Source organism: Mixophyes fleayi, chromosome 1 (genome assembly GCF_038048845.1).
Source record: "Mixophyes fleayi isolate aMixFle1 chromosome 1, aMixFle1.hap1, whole genome shotgun sequence".
NCBI lineage: Eukaryota > Metazoa > Chordata > Amphibia > Anura > Limnodynastidae > Mixophyes > Mixophyes fleayi.
In genome coordinates this window covers 170,188,547-170,206,088 of record NC_134402.1, presented here as the reverse complement: position 1 = coordinate 170,206,088, position 17,542 = coordinate 170,188,547, and the positions used below count along the sequence as shown (strand labels likewise).

The window sequence follows — 17,542 nt, the reverse complement described above, 5'->3', positions numbered from 1 at the left end:
ACTTTTTTTAATTATTTTTTTTATTTACCCCTCTAAATTTAAAAAAATCTTTCAATAAACATTACTGTTGATAAAACAAACACAGGTTTAATATGACTGATTTAAATAGTACCACTAACCCAAGTTCCAATTAGAACATTCCCAAACTGACACCAAGCCTTCATTTTACGCATGCCATCCAATACCATAATTATGCACACTTTTATTGTAAAGTTAATCATTGTTTTTTTGCTTTACTTTAATTGTATTATGTTAGGAGATCTTATCCTTCATTTTCACCCAGAGTTCCATCTAGTAAAAAATTAACCCTTGAGCCCCCTTGGCCACTGAAGTGTGAGTACAGTATAATGGAACTTGTAAAGGGGAGAATATTTGTGAAAATGGAGCTGAACAATTGGATGTTCTTGTAATGGGTGGGATAGCTTTTTCCGGCTTAAATAATGCCAACAGGATTTAAATTGATAACAAAAGGCAGATTACAGTGACACCGACATACAGGAAATAGAGACTTATCCTGAAGATGGCTCATGTTAATTGTGACTACACAAGAAACCGGCTCTGGGATTCTAGTGTGTTAAAATGGCCGCATTTTAACAGAGAAGGGATTTATAACTGGCTGATAAGAGACACAAAAGGACGCTATGAACGGGAATAGGAGAGAGACCTGGGACCCCCGGATGAGTCTTGCTGGGAGGAGGTCAGAGAGGTGATTGGCAAGAGCTTGATCTCTACACTAATTAAGGAAACAGCCTACAAACTGTACTATAGGTGGTGCTATACACCAGATAAACTATCTATAATATTTCCCACGTCCACTCCGATCTGTTGGCGGAAATGTGGTCAGAGGGGCACGACGCTCCACATCTGATGGACTTGCCCTTGCATTTTTCCTTTCTGGACCATGGTCCTTGTGCTTTTAAATTCTGTATCAGAACAACAGGTCATTAAGGAAACCTGGTCGTTCCTTCTCTCTTGCCCCCTCTCTGATGAGTGCGACCCTACTAACAAGCTTATTTTCCATATACTGGCAGCTTCTAAATTAAATCCCCATCCCCCCCACCCCTTTTGTTCCTACACCCTCTTTATATTTCTCTTTAAAACTGTAAAAACTGGTCAGTTTTGTCTAATGTTTCCCTAGTATGTGATGTACCACAATAACTGTTGTGATTTTATTGTGTATGCTACACAGTATTTTTGTTGTGCTGCATGTTTTTTCTTAACTGACCATTGAAAATAAAAAATTATAAAAAAAATTAAATAAGAGGAGACATCTTGTATATACATATTTTCTTGTTTATTATGCTGTTTTCATGCTGTTTCCTCTTCAGATAAAGAGCTAGATTTACTAAGCTGCGGGTTTGAAAAAGTGGGGATGTTTCCTATAGCAACCAATCAGATTATAGCTTTCATTTATTTAGTACTTTCTACAAAATGACAGCTAAAATCTGATTGGTTGCTACAGGCAACATCCCCACTTTTTCAAACCCGCAGCTTAGTAAATCTGGCCCAAAGAGTTTTTAAAAATAAATAAATACTTTTATCAGAACTATGATTTAAAAAGTATAAATGTAATTTAAAAGAGTACTCATATCATCATCATTTATTTATATAGTGCCACTAATTCTGCAGCGCTGTACAGAGAACCCACTCACATCAGTCCCTGCCCCATTGGAGCTTACAGTCTAATTCCCTAACACACAGACACACACACACCCAGACAGTCAGAGAGAGAGACTAGGGTCAATTTTGATAGCAGCCAATTAACTTACCAGTATGTTTTTGGCGTGTGGGAGGAAACCGGAGCACCCGGAGGAAACCCACGCAAACACGGGGAGAACATACAAACTCCAAACAGATAAGGTCATGTTCGGGAATTGAACTCATGACCCCAGCGCTGTAAGGCAGAAGTGCTAACCACTACGCCACCGTGCTACCATATGAGCAAAAACACCATGATGTGCATAACCCTGTTCAACATATAAAAATTAAATTTAATCTATATTCTTGGGTTTGTCCAAAAAGGATTTAAGTGCGCTAATCATGTTCGATACATCATCTTCAGGCAATTAGTGTTTTAGTAAGGATCCAGCTTAGCCTTAATCTAAGTTGTGAGCCCTTTAGGTAGGCAGCCTGCTTCATTTATTCGTATTGTACTCCACTTTATATATTTTTTTTTAAACTATTTACTTTGAGAAATAGTACTGATATACAGACAGGGATCAACAATTAGTACATTGCAAAAACAGGCATACATAGATAACAATGCAAAGAGAAACATTCGAGCAGAAGAAAACACATTGTCACAGGAGAATCAAAGGAAAACAATTGTTTCCCTAATTGTTCAAACTGTAGAACATTTTCCAAGAATATGAGGTGTGAGGGGGTGGGGGGCACTGGTCATCGCTGGAGTAGAATAGAGTGCAGAGGGAAGTACTACAGATTGTTTTGGAGAGGGGCAGAACTCTGAGGGTCAGACAACAAAAGAGCTACTCGCCAATGGGGGCACACTTAAAGGGAGGGGGCTGGTAAAGGAGTGAAGGGGTTACAAGTAAAGCCAGGGAGCCCAAATTTGGTGAAATTTATCGTCCTTATCATGTAAATGGTGTGTGATCTGTTCCATTTGCGCAATAAACCAGATATAGGAGCGTAGGGCTGACATAGTGGGGGGCTCAGCCTGTTTCCATGACTTGACTACCAAGCACTGTGCTGCAGCAAGGATGTAGGAAGCTAATTTCGGTGATTGTCTGTCATCGTCAGGGATAGCAGAGGAGAAAAGACCATGGGTCTTTACGGATGGGACACGGAAGGAGGGAGGAGAGGAGGGCCTTAACTTGGTCTAAAAAGGAGAAAACTTTAGGGCAGGACCACCATATATGTAGAAAAGAGCCCATCTGGCCACAACTCCGCCAGCATAATAGAGAGCTAGAGGGAAACATTTTAACTTGCCAGGGGTGAGGTACCATCAATAGTATACTTTATATGTATTTTCTTTGACCAAGGTGGAAATGGAGCTGGTGGCTGTTTTCTTATAATCTCCCAATAATCCTACTTGGGGGGAGGGGGGATAGGCACATCTTCCACTCCCTCTCGTGCGGAGGCAAAAGGGTGTCAAGGGTTAAGCTGTAAATATAAGAAATCATACCTCTACTTAAGGGTGAGGAGAGACATAAGGGTGAAGTAGGGGTGGGGAGAGAAGCACCCCTGAGGAGACAGCTCACAAAGTGCCACAGTTGGAAATACTCATAGAATTTAGAGCAAAGGTCTGGATACTAAGATCGCAGATCATCCCAGGAGGTAAAGGCACCTTAATATATGAGATCTCCAACAAATCGGACACCAGAAGCAAACCAGGCACCAGAGAAAGCTGAGGAGACCCCAGGAGGGAAGGTAGGATTTCCCCAGAGGGGCAGGATAGGAGGAGAGGAAGGCAAATTTTAGCCCGGGGGGCAAGACTTGACTCAACATCCGATTTTAAAGGGAAAACAATGCAGGTGGCCCAGTGACCTAGCCCAAGTTAGCACACTATGGGACCAGCCCGGGTGGTAGACGTCCCCATGACAAACCCATTACTAGAGTTAGAGGGATTGTTTAAGTTTAGACAATACCCTTATTTTCCAACATGTCCCTGTGCACACAAAAAAGGGGATGGTCACATGACGAGGTGGGCATGTCACATCCACTGGGGGGGTGCCTAGTGTTTTGTAAGCACTACGCCACCACTAATCCCCCTTCCCTCCTCTAAACGACCACCTGCCACTGCTGGATGTGACTCTCGCTACCTCCCAACAGTACTGGCAATCGGGATAAAGGCCCTAATTGTTGGGACAGTCCCCTCAAATTGGGACAGTTAGGAGGTATAAACAGCCAATCAATGTACAGTACTGCAGTGGTCATATCTGGGAAAGGAGATATGTGAATGTGCGCCATCTGTTAGGGGCAAAGGCCATCCAGTCTGGAGATACATTCACTGTGTACCCTCAGCTTTACTATATGCATTCTTAGGAAGCTCTGAGTCTACCATTGCTGACAGACTGCTGCCAAAACTTGAGAACGCTACACTCAGGAAAAAATTATATATATATATATATATTCAGATATGCTCCCAAAAAGAATGAGTAATGAAATAAAGACAAAACAAAAACCCCAGAGATTAAGAACTAAAAAAAAACTTTATTCTTTGCAAATCCAACAGCACAAAAATGTACAATGCAAATAATTGTATGTCTTTAAGGTGCAAAACACCTTTATTAGCAGAGTTTTCTCTCAAAATTCAGTTCGGATAATGAATATATTTGCACTGCTGTAGGAATCTGCGAGAAACTGTAGATAGATTCAAAAGACTACCACTAGAGGGAACAATGCAGCTATGCACAGACTGCTGATTTTACTTGAACCTTGCCAAATGTCCCTCACCCAGCACCTCAATGGTTAACAGCCATTTACTAATTTAGCTCTCCTGTGACTGCCCTATATTTCCTGTATGACGGAAGAGCATATAAAATGACCCAGTTTTACTGAAGAGGTAATACATATCCGAGAGACAGTGTAAGCTGTCTTGCATCAATTTACATACTTCCAAGACCAACTTGACAGTAAAAAAGTATAAAGAGACATTAATGTAAATGAGAAAAAACAATGATATTCAAATCAATAAACATACACCAAATCCTACACCATTTCACTTTGTATTTTAATATACAGTACACAAAATTTTTTTATATCACATTTATATTTACTGAGATGTGAAGCTTTAGAAATCACTGTACATTTGTTAAAAGCTTTAGGATGTTACAATAAAAAGTGTTTTTTTCTTTTTTTCCTGTGTGTCCTTGGTGGGTGGTAATGTTGTACATTACAACTGGGCCCGGCCACACAAGGTCAACTCATAGACACGCCCTGCCACAGTTATCATAATACATGTCTTCAACACATTGTTCAAAGACAAAATCCGGAGGTCAAACAGCGCACAAAGAATGTACGAGGATGGAGGAGGTATGGAAATTATGACTCAGTTTAGTTTTTTACGGTGTGGCCTCAGGGGGTCTGTAACTTACCAGCACACTGTTGTTTTGATGAATAGCCTGAGACTCCAGTGGCCAACAAGGAAGAACACATTAATACCCACAAGACAGACTGTAGCCACCATCACACACCTGGTACCTGAAAAAAAAAAACATCTCATGTTTAGTAAATGTCATATTGAATGATTCTTTTGTGTTTGTATTTCAAAGCAAAACATTATCATCAGTTTATAGCAGTGATAAAGCTTTTGTGAACAGATGTGTATCATACTCGTATTAAACAAAGAGTGTGAGGTCCATTACCGATTGATGTGTTCCCCAAAAACCGATAAGGACCTAAACTGGGCAAAATGGTGAGTACAACATTTAGGAATATGTCTCCCTTTAATGCAACAATTCTGATGCATGTACTACTGATAGAGAGATGTCATTCAGAGTATTGGACCATTGAACCAGAGGCCTGGCTGGATCCGGAGGGTGACCTAAATGTCCGAGTTTACAAATATGTAATATTGGGAGGCATGCATGTGTTTATGATCTTTTTTTATTGTTAAACACATGTGAAGAGCAAAATCCCCTATTTAAGATAAATGTACGACCATACAAATAGGCAAAAATAGGCCTGCATCAATTAATCCTAAAGGGGCATTTATTAAACCTGGTATTCAGATAAATGCAAAACAAATGCTGCAACCATCAGCACCCAGATTGTCTACTTTTTCTAGTAGAATTCAGATAATGAAAGCAATTACATGATTGCTTGCATGCAATTATCTGTGCGCCAGTGATCATAATTGCCCACTAAGGGTTAACTGGCAAGGACACTGTCAGACACAGAAGCGTTCAATGTCTTTTTATCATTATCATCCCACATTTATATATATATTTGCTGCATAGATTACATACAATGGCATCATGAACTAGGAGAAAACAGTGACCCTACCCATACAAGCTTACAGTCCAACAGACACCGAAGCAGCGTTTACCAGTTTCTTCTAATATAATATGTAATATTATATTATTAATTACAATCAGTAGGGGAATGTAGAGGGGATGCAGAAACAGGATGAGAGGTGTCTTTGGGCAGTATGACTTGTCCGGAATGGAACAAGTCATGGAGAATGGGAATTATGGAGCCCACCAACAAGAGATAGAAATTTTACATGCCATACCTATCTATTTACATGCCTAAAATTGTTAGTAAAATTATGTATTTTCTAATGCCAGTTGGTAAAAGACTTTTTTAGGTCTCTAATTTCAGAATGCCTTTAATTAATAAGGTAGCTCATCTCAAAATCCTCTCAAGTTACCTTTTGTTATAGACAGGTGCTAAAACTGTAACCAGTCGGTGACCCCAGTGTTAGAATGGTAGTGGTTCTTTTAAAGTGAGAGTTTGACTGTTTTACTATGAGTGTGTGACCAGACGTTAGACATTTAAGTTGTAGTTTCACAAATTTATTTACAATAAAGTGTTGGATAGAATCCTGATCAGCACTGTGCCGGGCAGCACTGTGACTTAGTGGTTAGCACTTCTGTCTCACAGCACTTGAGTCATAAGTTTGACGTCCGAACATGGCCTTATCTGTGTGGAGTTTGTATGTAATCCCTGTGTTTGTGTGGGTTTCCTTTGGGTGCTCCGGTTTCCTCCCACACTCCAAAAAGATAAGAGGTTAATTGGCTGCTATCAAAATTGACCTTAGTCTCTCTCTCTCTGTCTGTGTGTGTGTGTATATTAGGGAATTTGGACTGTAAGCTCTATTGGGGCAGGGACTGATGTGAGCAAGTTCTCGGTACGGCGCTGAGGAATTAGTGGAGATATATAAATAACTGATCATGATGATGATCATAAGTGTCAAGATCTATTTTAGTAATCTCTGAATATTCTGTGTCCATTGGTCAGGGTTGAAACTCAAAGACAATATAATTTTCAGAGGTGATTATCTATTTGAGTACACATGGGACAAGCCAGAGCACACAACCAAATATGCTATGCCCATTAGGTGAAGAGTCTTTATAGACTCTAGGTCAACATACTTCCTAACATTAGCTGGATTTCCATGGGAGCATTGCAACCAGTAAAGCATGCTGTAACATGTTGGACACACACAATAATAAATGCCTGACTGATATGAAGATTCCCTCTCCTTGTGTAAGAAACATTCTATACAACTATATAGCTAAAGCACAGTAAACAATCGCACAGGTTCTACACACAATCAGGCTGAGAACACACTGGCAGTAACCCAGAGCACCCAGATATTAACAGTCATATCTCTGACTAGACTGAAAGCTGGCATGTGATTGGTTGCTATGAATTAGAGGACAGCGCTGGTATTGTACACCATTTATTAAATAAACCTCAATAAGGGTTAAAAGCAAGCCTGTACAGAAACCAAAGAGCTTTAATATGTCTACAGCAAATTAGTCCTGGCTAATTGATTGTTATGGTTTTTGTGCAGATTTGTATTCTAAAAATGTTTCTAAGGCTGGGTACACAGTACAGGGTTTTCAGATGATTATCGGGCCAATCACACAATAAATGACTGTTCGGACCGAAGCCGCATTAGTGTGTATGCTCAAACAATGAATCATTATCGTTCCAAAGCACATTGTATCGTTTGATTTGATTTTTAAACCGCAGTAAAAATCTCGTTCAACGATGGAATGATGTCTTTCCAATTCTGCAGTGTGTATGAGTGTCTATAGACATAGATCTCTATGGAGTGTGCAGAGTCACAGTCTTTTCAGCCAATGGCTATGACAGATGGCCAGCACAGATCTGAAGGTAAATCTTGTAAAGGTGTTTAATGTGTACACATGTATTGGTATGCTGATCAAAACTTTTTTTTTTTCTTTAATCGTTGGTAAAATCGCTAAAGATATCGCCTTGGGAGAAATTTTCTGTAGCATGTACCCAACCTAAATGTCAATGATAACTAGAGATGGGCGGGTCCGGTTCTCCGAGAACCGAACCCACCCGAACTTTGGGTATCCGAGTACCGAGCTGAGCAGCTCGGTACTCTCCCGCCCATTCCGAATCCAAATCGAGGCCGAACGTCATTGTGACGTCGTCGGATCTCGGGACTCGGTTCTCGCGATACTTCAACTTTATAAATACACGCCTCCACAGCAATCCATCGCCATTTGACAGAGGGAGAGAGCAGGGTGTAGTCATAGGCTAATTAGAGCAGGGACAGAGAATACCATATTGTTCTTGCAATTGCTCTAACCAAAATCGCTAGTGCAGAGAGGAGGATAGAGGTTTATTATTTTTTCTTCATATTTGGCACTCCCCAGCGCTTTTGGGGTGTCCCCCATAATTGTGCATTAATATTTCTGGCTGTCAAAAGTCATATCTGTCAGCAGTATCTACTAAATAATTTGTAGCACACCTCAGTGTTTTTGGGGTGTCCTCCCTAATTGTGCATTAATATTTCTGGCTGTCAAAAGTCATATCTGTCAGCAGTATCTACTCAATAATTTTTAGCACTCCTCAGTGTTTTTGGGGTGTCCTCCCTAATTGTGCATTAATATTTCTGGCTGTCAAAAGTCATATCTGTCAGCAGTATCTACTCAATAATTTTTAGCACTCCTCAGTGTTTTTGGGGTGTCCTCCCTAATTGTGCATTAATATTTCTGGCTGTCAAAAGTCATATCTGTCAGCAGTATCTACTCAATAATTTTTAGCACTCCTCAGTGTTTTTGGGGTGTCCTCCCTAATTGTGCATTAATATTTCTGGCTGTCAAAAGTCATATCTGTCAGCAGTATCTACTCAATAATTTTTAGCACTCCTCAGTGTTTTTGGGGTGTCCTCCCTAATTGTGCATTAATATTTCTGGCTGTCAAAAGTCATATCTGTCAGCAGTATCTACTCAATAATTTTTAGCACTCCTCAGTGTTTTTGGGGTGTCCTCCCTAATTGTGCATTAATATTTCTGGCTGTCAAAAGTCATATCTGTCAGCAGTATCTACTCAATAATTTTTAGCACTCCTCAGTGTTTTTGGGGTGTCCTCCCTAATTGTGCATTAATATTTCTGGCTGTCAAAAGTCATATCTGTCAGCAGTATCTACTCAATAATTTTTAGCACTCCTCAGTGTTTTTGGGGTGTCCTCCCTAATTGTGCATTAATATTTCTGGCTGTCAAAAGTCATATCTGTCAGCAGTATCTACTCAATAATTTTTAGCACTCCTCAGTGTTTTTGGGGTGTCCTCCCTAATTGTGCATTAATATTTCTGGCTGTCAAAAGTCATATCTGTCAGCAGTATCTACTCAATAATTTTTAGCACTCCTCAGTGTTTTTGGGGTGTCCTCCCTAATTGTGCATTAATATTTCTGGCTGTCAAAAGTCATATCTGTCAGCAGTATCTACTCAATAATTTTTAGCACTCCTCAGTGTTTTTGGGGTGTCCTCCCTAATTGTGCATTAATATTTCTGGCTGTCAAAAGTCATATCTGTCAGCAGTATCTACTCAATAATTTTTAGCACTCCTCAGTGTTTTTGGGGTGTCCTCCCTAATTGTGCATTAATATTTCTGGCTGTCAAAAGTCATATCTGTCAGCAGTATCTACTCAATAATTTTTAGCACTCCTCAGTGTTTTTGGGGTGTCCTCCCTAATTGTGCATTAATATTTCTGGCTGTCAAAAGTCATATCTGTCAGCAGTATCTACTCAATAATTTTTAGCACTCCCCAGTGGTTTGCGCTCAGAATGGATTCAAAGCAGTCCACATATGATCTAAATGAGCAACCAGGTTCTGTCACCAGTCCTGATGTTAGTGTTCCCAGTACGTCATCTGGCCAAGGCGATGTCAAACAACAGAGTGTTTTCAAATTAGTGCAAAAAACAAAAACCAAAAAAAAATTTACTGTATTGAAGCGAAAAAGAAGTGTAACTGAGCAAAAGTTAAGTGACGATAAAAAAAAAATTGCAAGCATGCCATTCTACACACGCAGTGGCAAAGAGAGAATGAGGCCTTCACCTTTGGCTATTAGTGGCAGATCCCAAAAAGTTACCCAGGCTACAATTGGTGCACAACTACTGTTACGCGTCAAAGCTGAGCTGCAAGATACCAGTGAGGCATTACAGGAGAATATTTGCTCTGATTCACAAATGACAACAATCCCTGTGGAGAGTCCATCCAACAGTGGGATGTCTAATCGTGAGCATTCTGCTGATGTGTGCCTTAATAGCCCGAGTGTAGCCGGTGATACCCAAATTGAGGATGCCACTTTGGAATTAGAAGAGGATGAGGGGGAGATTTGTGTAGGCGACGAGGGCGCTAATGAGGATGTTGATGAGGATGAGGTTGTTTGTGTAAGTCCTGCACCAGTGGCAGCAGTTCTGGCACGTGACAAGAAAAAGGCCATTGTCATGCCTGGGCATAAAACAAAAAAATCCACTTCTTATGTGTGGAATTATTTCTACCCAAATCCAGACAACAATTGTATAGCCATTTGTAGTGTATGTGAAGCCACAGTCAGTCGAGGGAGGGACCTTAACCATCTTGGAACCTCGTCTATGTTACGCCATTTAACGAGAGTTCATGGCAAAGTGTTGGGAAAAGCTGAAAGTTCTTCCCAAAAGAATACAAGCACTCCCTCATCAGCTAAGACCCTCCGCTCACCGACATACCGACGGCTACAAAATACACCCACCACACCATCCTCATCAATATCCTCAGTAGCGCTCGGAGTTAGCCCGGCATCCCACTTAAGGCTGGATGACTCCGGCACTATTATTGATTCCTCTGAAGAAAGCGTTAGTCCTGCTGCTGCTGTTGCTGCTGCTGGGGGTGAATCGTCATCCCAGAGGCAGGTGAATAAAATGAGCAGTCCTACATTTCAGCAATTAACTGTGAAACAATCATTTGCGAGGGGAAGCAAATATGACAGCAGTCACCCAGTCGCCAAGCGAATCACAGACGCCATGGCTGCAATGTTAGTGTTAGATCTGCGTCCAATCTCCACAATAAACGCAGCTGGTTTTTCACAGTTAATTGAGGTTTTGTGTCCGCGTTACAGAATTCCATCGCGACACCATTTCTCCCGTAAAGCTATTCCACAACTATACCAAAAAGTGTGTAAAAATGTAGAGATTGCGCTGAAAAATGCCATTCTGCCCACTGTTCACTTAACCACAGATATGTGGACAAGTGGAAGTGGCCAAACCAAAGACTATATGACTGTGACAGCCCACTGGGTTGGTCATTCACCTTCACCAGCAGGAACAGCAGCAGCATGTACACCACTACGTAACATTTGTCACAGGCAGGCCACTCTTTGTATCACCGGCTTCACTAACAGGCATACGGCTGACAATTTGTTACGCAAACTGAGAGATGTGATTGATGCATGGCTTATACCACTCGGACTCTCCCCAGGGTATGTCATTTCAGATAACGCCAACAATATAGTGCGAGCATTACAGCTGGGTGATTTCCAACATATTCCCTGTTTTGCTCACACCATCAACTTGGTGGTGCAGAGCTTCCTACGAAATAACCGTGAGGTGCAGGAGATGCTTTCGGTGGCCCGTAAAATTTCAGGCCATTTCAGGCATTCAGCCACAGCATGTAGGAGATTACAGCAGCTCCAAGAGCAGTTTAACTTGCCCTGCCACCAACTTAAGCAAGAGGTGGTAACTCGGTGGAATTCCACCCTGTACATGCTTCAGAGGATGGAGGAACAGCGCAAAGCCATCCAAGCATATTGCACAAGTCATGACATTGGGAAAGGAGGGGGGATGTATTTCACTCTTGCACAGTGGGGAATCCTTTCAGTGCTGTGCAAGGTGCTGAAACCATTTGAAGTTGTGACATGTGAGGTCAGTGCAGACTCTGCTAGTTTGAGCCAAGTCATTCCTTTAATTAGACTATTGGAAAAGCAGCTTGAGAAAATGAAGGAGGAGCTGAAAGCAAGCAATTCAGCAAAGTATGTTGGCCTTGTCGATCAAGTACTTAATTCGCTTCACAATGATCCTCGAGTTATTAAGATCTTGAACTCGGATCAGTACGTTTTGGCCACTGTGCTTGATCCAAGGTTTAAAACCTACATTGAGTCTTTACTTGTAAATGAGCGAGATGTGAACTTTTGCAAGGAGCTATTGCTCAGCAAGTTGGCCGCTGAACTGGGCCTCGGCTTGACGACGTGTCCTCCTTCACTTTCTCAAGCTGTTGCTCGTAAAAAATTAAATTTCCAAAAAAGAAGCAGGGAAGACACAGGGGGCAGACGAGAACAATTTAACATCTGGGCTGGTTTGAAGGATTTTTCAAAAAAATGTGTCACTTTGCCCATAACTCCATCCAATATGAGTATAAACATGCAAAGGATGGTGGAGGATTACTTTCAAGAGGTAGTTGATATGGAAATGTCAGACAGTCCCTTTCCTTACTGGGAAGAAAAGCAGGCCATTTGGAAACCCATGTACAAACTTGCTTTGCAATACCTAAGCTGCCCACCCTCCAGTGTGTACTCTGAACGAGTGTTCAGCACAGCAGGGAACTTAGTCAGTGATCGCCGTAGAAGGTTACTTCCCAAAAATGTGGAGAAAATGATGTTTATAAAAATGAACTACATCTTCCACGAGGAAGGCCTTCACCATCCAAGACATCCAAGCACTGACTGTTCTCTAATGGCGGATTCAAGCGGCGATGAATTGATAGTCTGTGATGATGACGTACACACTGATGAGGGTGAGGATGAAGCTGAAGATGATGCCGATAACATCTTTTTAAAACTTTCTATGTAAGTGTAGGGTGCAATCTACCCCCAAAGAGGAAAGGGACTTGTGGCATTTCCATATCACATACCATCTTGAAAGGCTGCTGTTAGGGCAATTTATCCTTAAGGGTAGGGTGTCATAGACAGAGTGACCCTAAACTGGCTTTGTCCATTTTTCATAATATTGTACAGTCTATAATGGCTGAATTTTTTAGTATTTTATACAAGTGGAGGGGGGCCTAGAGAGACAGAAACCAAACTGGCTTTCTCCATGTCAATTAATATTGTACAGTCTATAATGGCTGAATTTTTTGGTATTTTATACAAGTGGAGGGGGGCCTAGAGAGACAGAGTGACCCCAAACTGTCTTTCTCCATGTCAATTAATATTGTACAGTCTATAATGGCTGAATTTTTTAGTATTTTATACAAGTGGAGGGGGGCCTAGAGAGACAGAAACCAAACTGGCTTTCTCCATGTCAATTAATATTGTACAGTCTATAATGGCTGAATTTTTTGGTATTTTATACAAGTGGAGGGGGGCCTAGAGAGACAGAGTGACCCCAAACTGTCTTTCTCCATGTCAATTAATATTGTACAGTCTATAATGGCTGAATTTTTTAGTATTTTATACAAGTGGAGGGGGGCCTAGAGAGACAGAAACCAAACTGGCTTTCTCCATGTCAATTAATATTGTACAGTCTATAATGGCTGAATATTTTGGTATTTTATACAAGTGGAGGGGGGCCTTGAGAGACAGAAACCAAACTGGCTTTTTCCATTTCTTTACATATTTAACTATAAGTGTAGGGTGTAATATACATTCAAAGACGATGGCTACATTGCCAATATGCATAGATGGAGAGGAAGACAATCTGTTTTGTGTGTAGAATAGGCCTACCAACGAAGAATTAAACTGTTTTTTTGGATGATTTATTACCTCAACAATTAGATTACTTGTCTCTAAAACAGTTGGAGCACTAAATTGGGTTAATTTAGGCCCAAAAACATGGATTTTCCCAAAAAATAGCAAAACAAAACCAAACAAAACCAAAACCAAAACCAAAACACGCAATGGCGGTTTTGCAAAACCAAAACCAAAACCAAAACACGACGGTAATCCAGATCCAAAACCGAATCCAAAACCAAAACACGGGGGTCAGTGACCATCTCTAATGATAATTTAAAATTGACCTGAGAAATGGACAAACAGGATGTCAACTTGGAGACAGAACTTTACCGTAAACACAGTGCTACAAACTGTGTACTACACAGCAGCAGTTTCCATTTTCCTTCTATTATTAAGAACATACCTAAAGGTGAATCCCTAAGGATGAAACATAATTGCTCCAGCTCACAGGGTTTCGAAAAGAGATCAGACGTACTTAGCTTTGGACTTAGTGAGAGGAGATATAGTAGACACTGCATTAAGAGGGAATTTAAAGAAGAGCAGAAAAATTATCAAAATACACTTATATACCCAAGACTGAAAGGGAAGGAGGAGAATAATATAGGGTTCATTGGGAATTTTTGGCAAGAGTGGCACAGCATTTCAACCGGTAAAGGTCTAGTTTATTAGAAACTAATAAAGTTTAATGTTTTGAATGTATTGTACTGGGGACCTATCTGAAAATGTAACTTGCTATTATTTCACAGATTCACCAGCAAACCATGAATCTAAGGGCCAAACCTTGAGACTTCCTTGATCACTACATGCTGATAAATCATTGCACCAAGTACAGCATTACACACAGCTCTGTCCATCTCCCAATGTCAATCCTACATTATTTTTGAACATAACACATATAGTTTTATGTAGCTCTGTAAACCACATATTTCCAGCATCTTTAATAACGAGAGGTCTTTGCAGAAATTGCCGTCATGCACCCTCACAAGCCTTCCCCAGCTTAAAGCTAACATCTTAACTCCACAAAAATAAAATGTTTATTGAAATTTTTAATCAAGGACAATTTAGGTTAAATTATTGTGTGTCAAATCCCTATGCAGAAATCTAAATGCAATTCTAAAATGTAAAATGAAAACAAGGATACTTCAGAACAGATTGTCCACCATGTTACCAGAGGGGTGCCTTGTTCCGAACAGATTTACACTGCACAAAAGTCTTTCCAGCTGCTGAGGCAAATGACTGCTCCAGTAGCAATGGTAACTATTTTCTGCTGTAAACCTAATTAGAAAGATTTTGCATGCAGCTTCTGTTGAGACTGTAATCTGTATTTGTATCTATGTGATAATTACCTCACTGTGTTCCAGAGCTTGAGACTGTTTATACTGTATAACATATTTTTACAGATTAATAATTAGAAATGTAATTTATAACATTGATTGCTGTTCTTTCATGAGAATTAGTGTGGAGTCAATTAAACCTGACTACTTCATTGTATACTCTGTACGAATTGGCAGATTCCCATTGAGGTAAATTTAAACAATTGAATTGCGAATATACACAAACTGATCTTAATGGTGTTTGAGAAGAATTTCTGCTCAGGGGAAGCAAGTTATCAGACCTGCACCTTACATTAGCCTTATAAAAATCGAAGTCTTTAGAACAAAGTAACAATTTCCAAAAACTTGCTGTTTATTTTGTGCTTCGATGGAATTTCAAAAATAGTGCTCCCTTTCATATTAAGCAAACAATTTCAATACATGAACGCATTCATGCACTAGAGCATGAATGTAGATACCTTGGCGCAGAGGTGCTCAAACTAAGTCCTCAAGACCTACCAACAGTTCATGTTTTTAGGATTTCTTTAATTATGCACAGGTGAGGTAATCTATTTTTCTGGGTCACTAATTAGCCCACCTCTTTCTACAGACTGAAAGCCAATTAAATTAATAAAGTCTGAACACATGACTTGTTGAGGACCCACATGCACAGGAACAGGGCTGACACACTGTGCACCAACTGGCAACTATTGCAAGTGGTTCCTGAGCAACAGATCATCCCTGCATAGTGTTCTAGGTAGAATGTACTGTACCACATTCTACTTGCTCTGGAAACCTCAGTGATGCCATAAAAAAGGAGAATCAATAGGCCAAAGACCCACAGTGGGCCTCGATAAGAGAATATCAGAGAGAGTGCACTGACCAAAAAAGGAAAGGAATATTCTGATGGATCATGTTGTTGGGCAGTCCCTCCTTTTGGAACTTAGTAAGGAGAGAGCACATGAAGTATGTGAGCTAATGCATGACAAGAACCTGGAAAGTGACTGGACATAAAGCTTGGTTATGGGGTATTGTCCATGATGTTAATAAACAATTGTAATGGAACTTTGCGGAATATATAATTCACACCCCCTTTATGCATAAAATATTATAACACTTACCTGGTAAATTATGAAGGGGCAAAACCAGGGTTATCTACCTTAATAATAATAATAATAATAATAATAATAATAATAATAAATACATTTTTCTGTAAAATACAAAGTGAAAAAAATATATTTATCCTAATATACTACCTAATATCCTAATATACCACCCAAAAAAATACCATTTGTTCTGAAACAAAAGACATTCTAACTCTACACAATTGTTCTCTGGAAAATAACAACACATTTATAGAGAGAATGTGAAACCTGGTCAAATGAGGAGAAACATCTGGGGGTAAATGTAACAAGCTGCGAGTTTCCGGCAGGTTTGAAACAGCAGAGATGTTGCCTATAGCAACCAATCGGATTCTAGTTATCATTTATTTAGTACATTCTACAAAATGATAGCTAGAATCTGATTGGTTGCTATAGGCAACATCTCCACTTTTCAAACCTGCCAGAAACTCGCAGCTTACATTTACCCGCTGGTCTTTTAGCTGTTAATGTTAATTTTATATTGCTATTATCTATTGTTGTTAGTGGAAAATGTAGTTAACAAACTTATACACAGGATACTTTCTGCTTTCACTAATTAGCATCTTTCACGAAACAAGATATTGTAGTTGCAGGGACAGACACTTTAACATTGTAACACTGTACTGCAAGAGAGAGAGCCTAAACTAATGTGAATGACCTAACAGTGAAAGGTATGCGACCCCACTCATTTCACAGCAGTGACATCACATGAATGTCTCACTCCTATGCTGCTTATTCTCTTCTGGAATGTATTAAAGGATCAGGCTGTATCAAAAAGTAGAAAAACATGGGTTTAACCAATTGACTGCCGAGAATTAGACTAATCTTTTCCACAAGTAGATGTTAACATGTTCAAATTCTTGTAGGGAGATGTAGAGTACATGCAGTAGAGTTCAGAGATGCTCTCAATGTTTGTCCAAATAATAAAAGAGTGTAAAGATAAAACAACATTGGAGTTTTTCTGTAGAGATTGTTGGGTAGAGACTGGTTGTAAAAGACATTTCCGCTGAAATCTCTATCAATTAATAGACAAAAGTGAAGCTTATCACAGGCAGAGGTGGAAGTGGGGGTGTATGCGGTAGTATGCCATACCGCCAATTACTGCCTTCATTGTAAAACGATTAAATTCCATTCACTTACATTCCTATTACATCTTTCATACCGCCACTGGAATGGTATGCAAATAAGCAACAGAAGACAGTTTAGTGAACATTCTATTTGTTAAAATGTTGTCCCCTATTAAAGTACATTCAGGGAGCAATAAGTTATTTTCTGCTTTGAACACATAAACACGTAGCTCATATAGAAACTGGAAGAAATGAAGGCCCACAGTACAAATAGTCCCTGTTTTAGCATCAATGAGCCTGTTTATAACTGTACGGCATTGATTTGCGGGCCAAGGTGGCGGGGTCTGCAGTTGTACTAAATTTAGCA

General features: G+C 40.0%; 1 protein-coding gene across 2 annotated transcripts in view; it reads right to left on the bottom strand.

Moving 5' to 3' along the window:
* The window catches only part of RBPMS (RNA binding protein, mRNA processing factor), a 242,100-nt gene that overhangs the window by 34,458 nt on the left and 190,100 nt on the right, over nucleotides 1–17,542 (bottom strand). Inside the window, exon 7 of one of the 2 annotated variants that reach the window (XR_012689755.1) lies at nucleotides 5,055–5,160. The gene's annotated coding sequence lies outside the window, so the exon portion shown is untranslated. Of the gene's footprint in view, nucleotides 1–5,053; nucleotides 5,161–17,542 lie in introns of those variants that run through there. The other variant, XM_075203727.1, reaches the window with a different exon arrangement.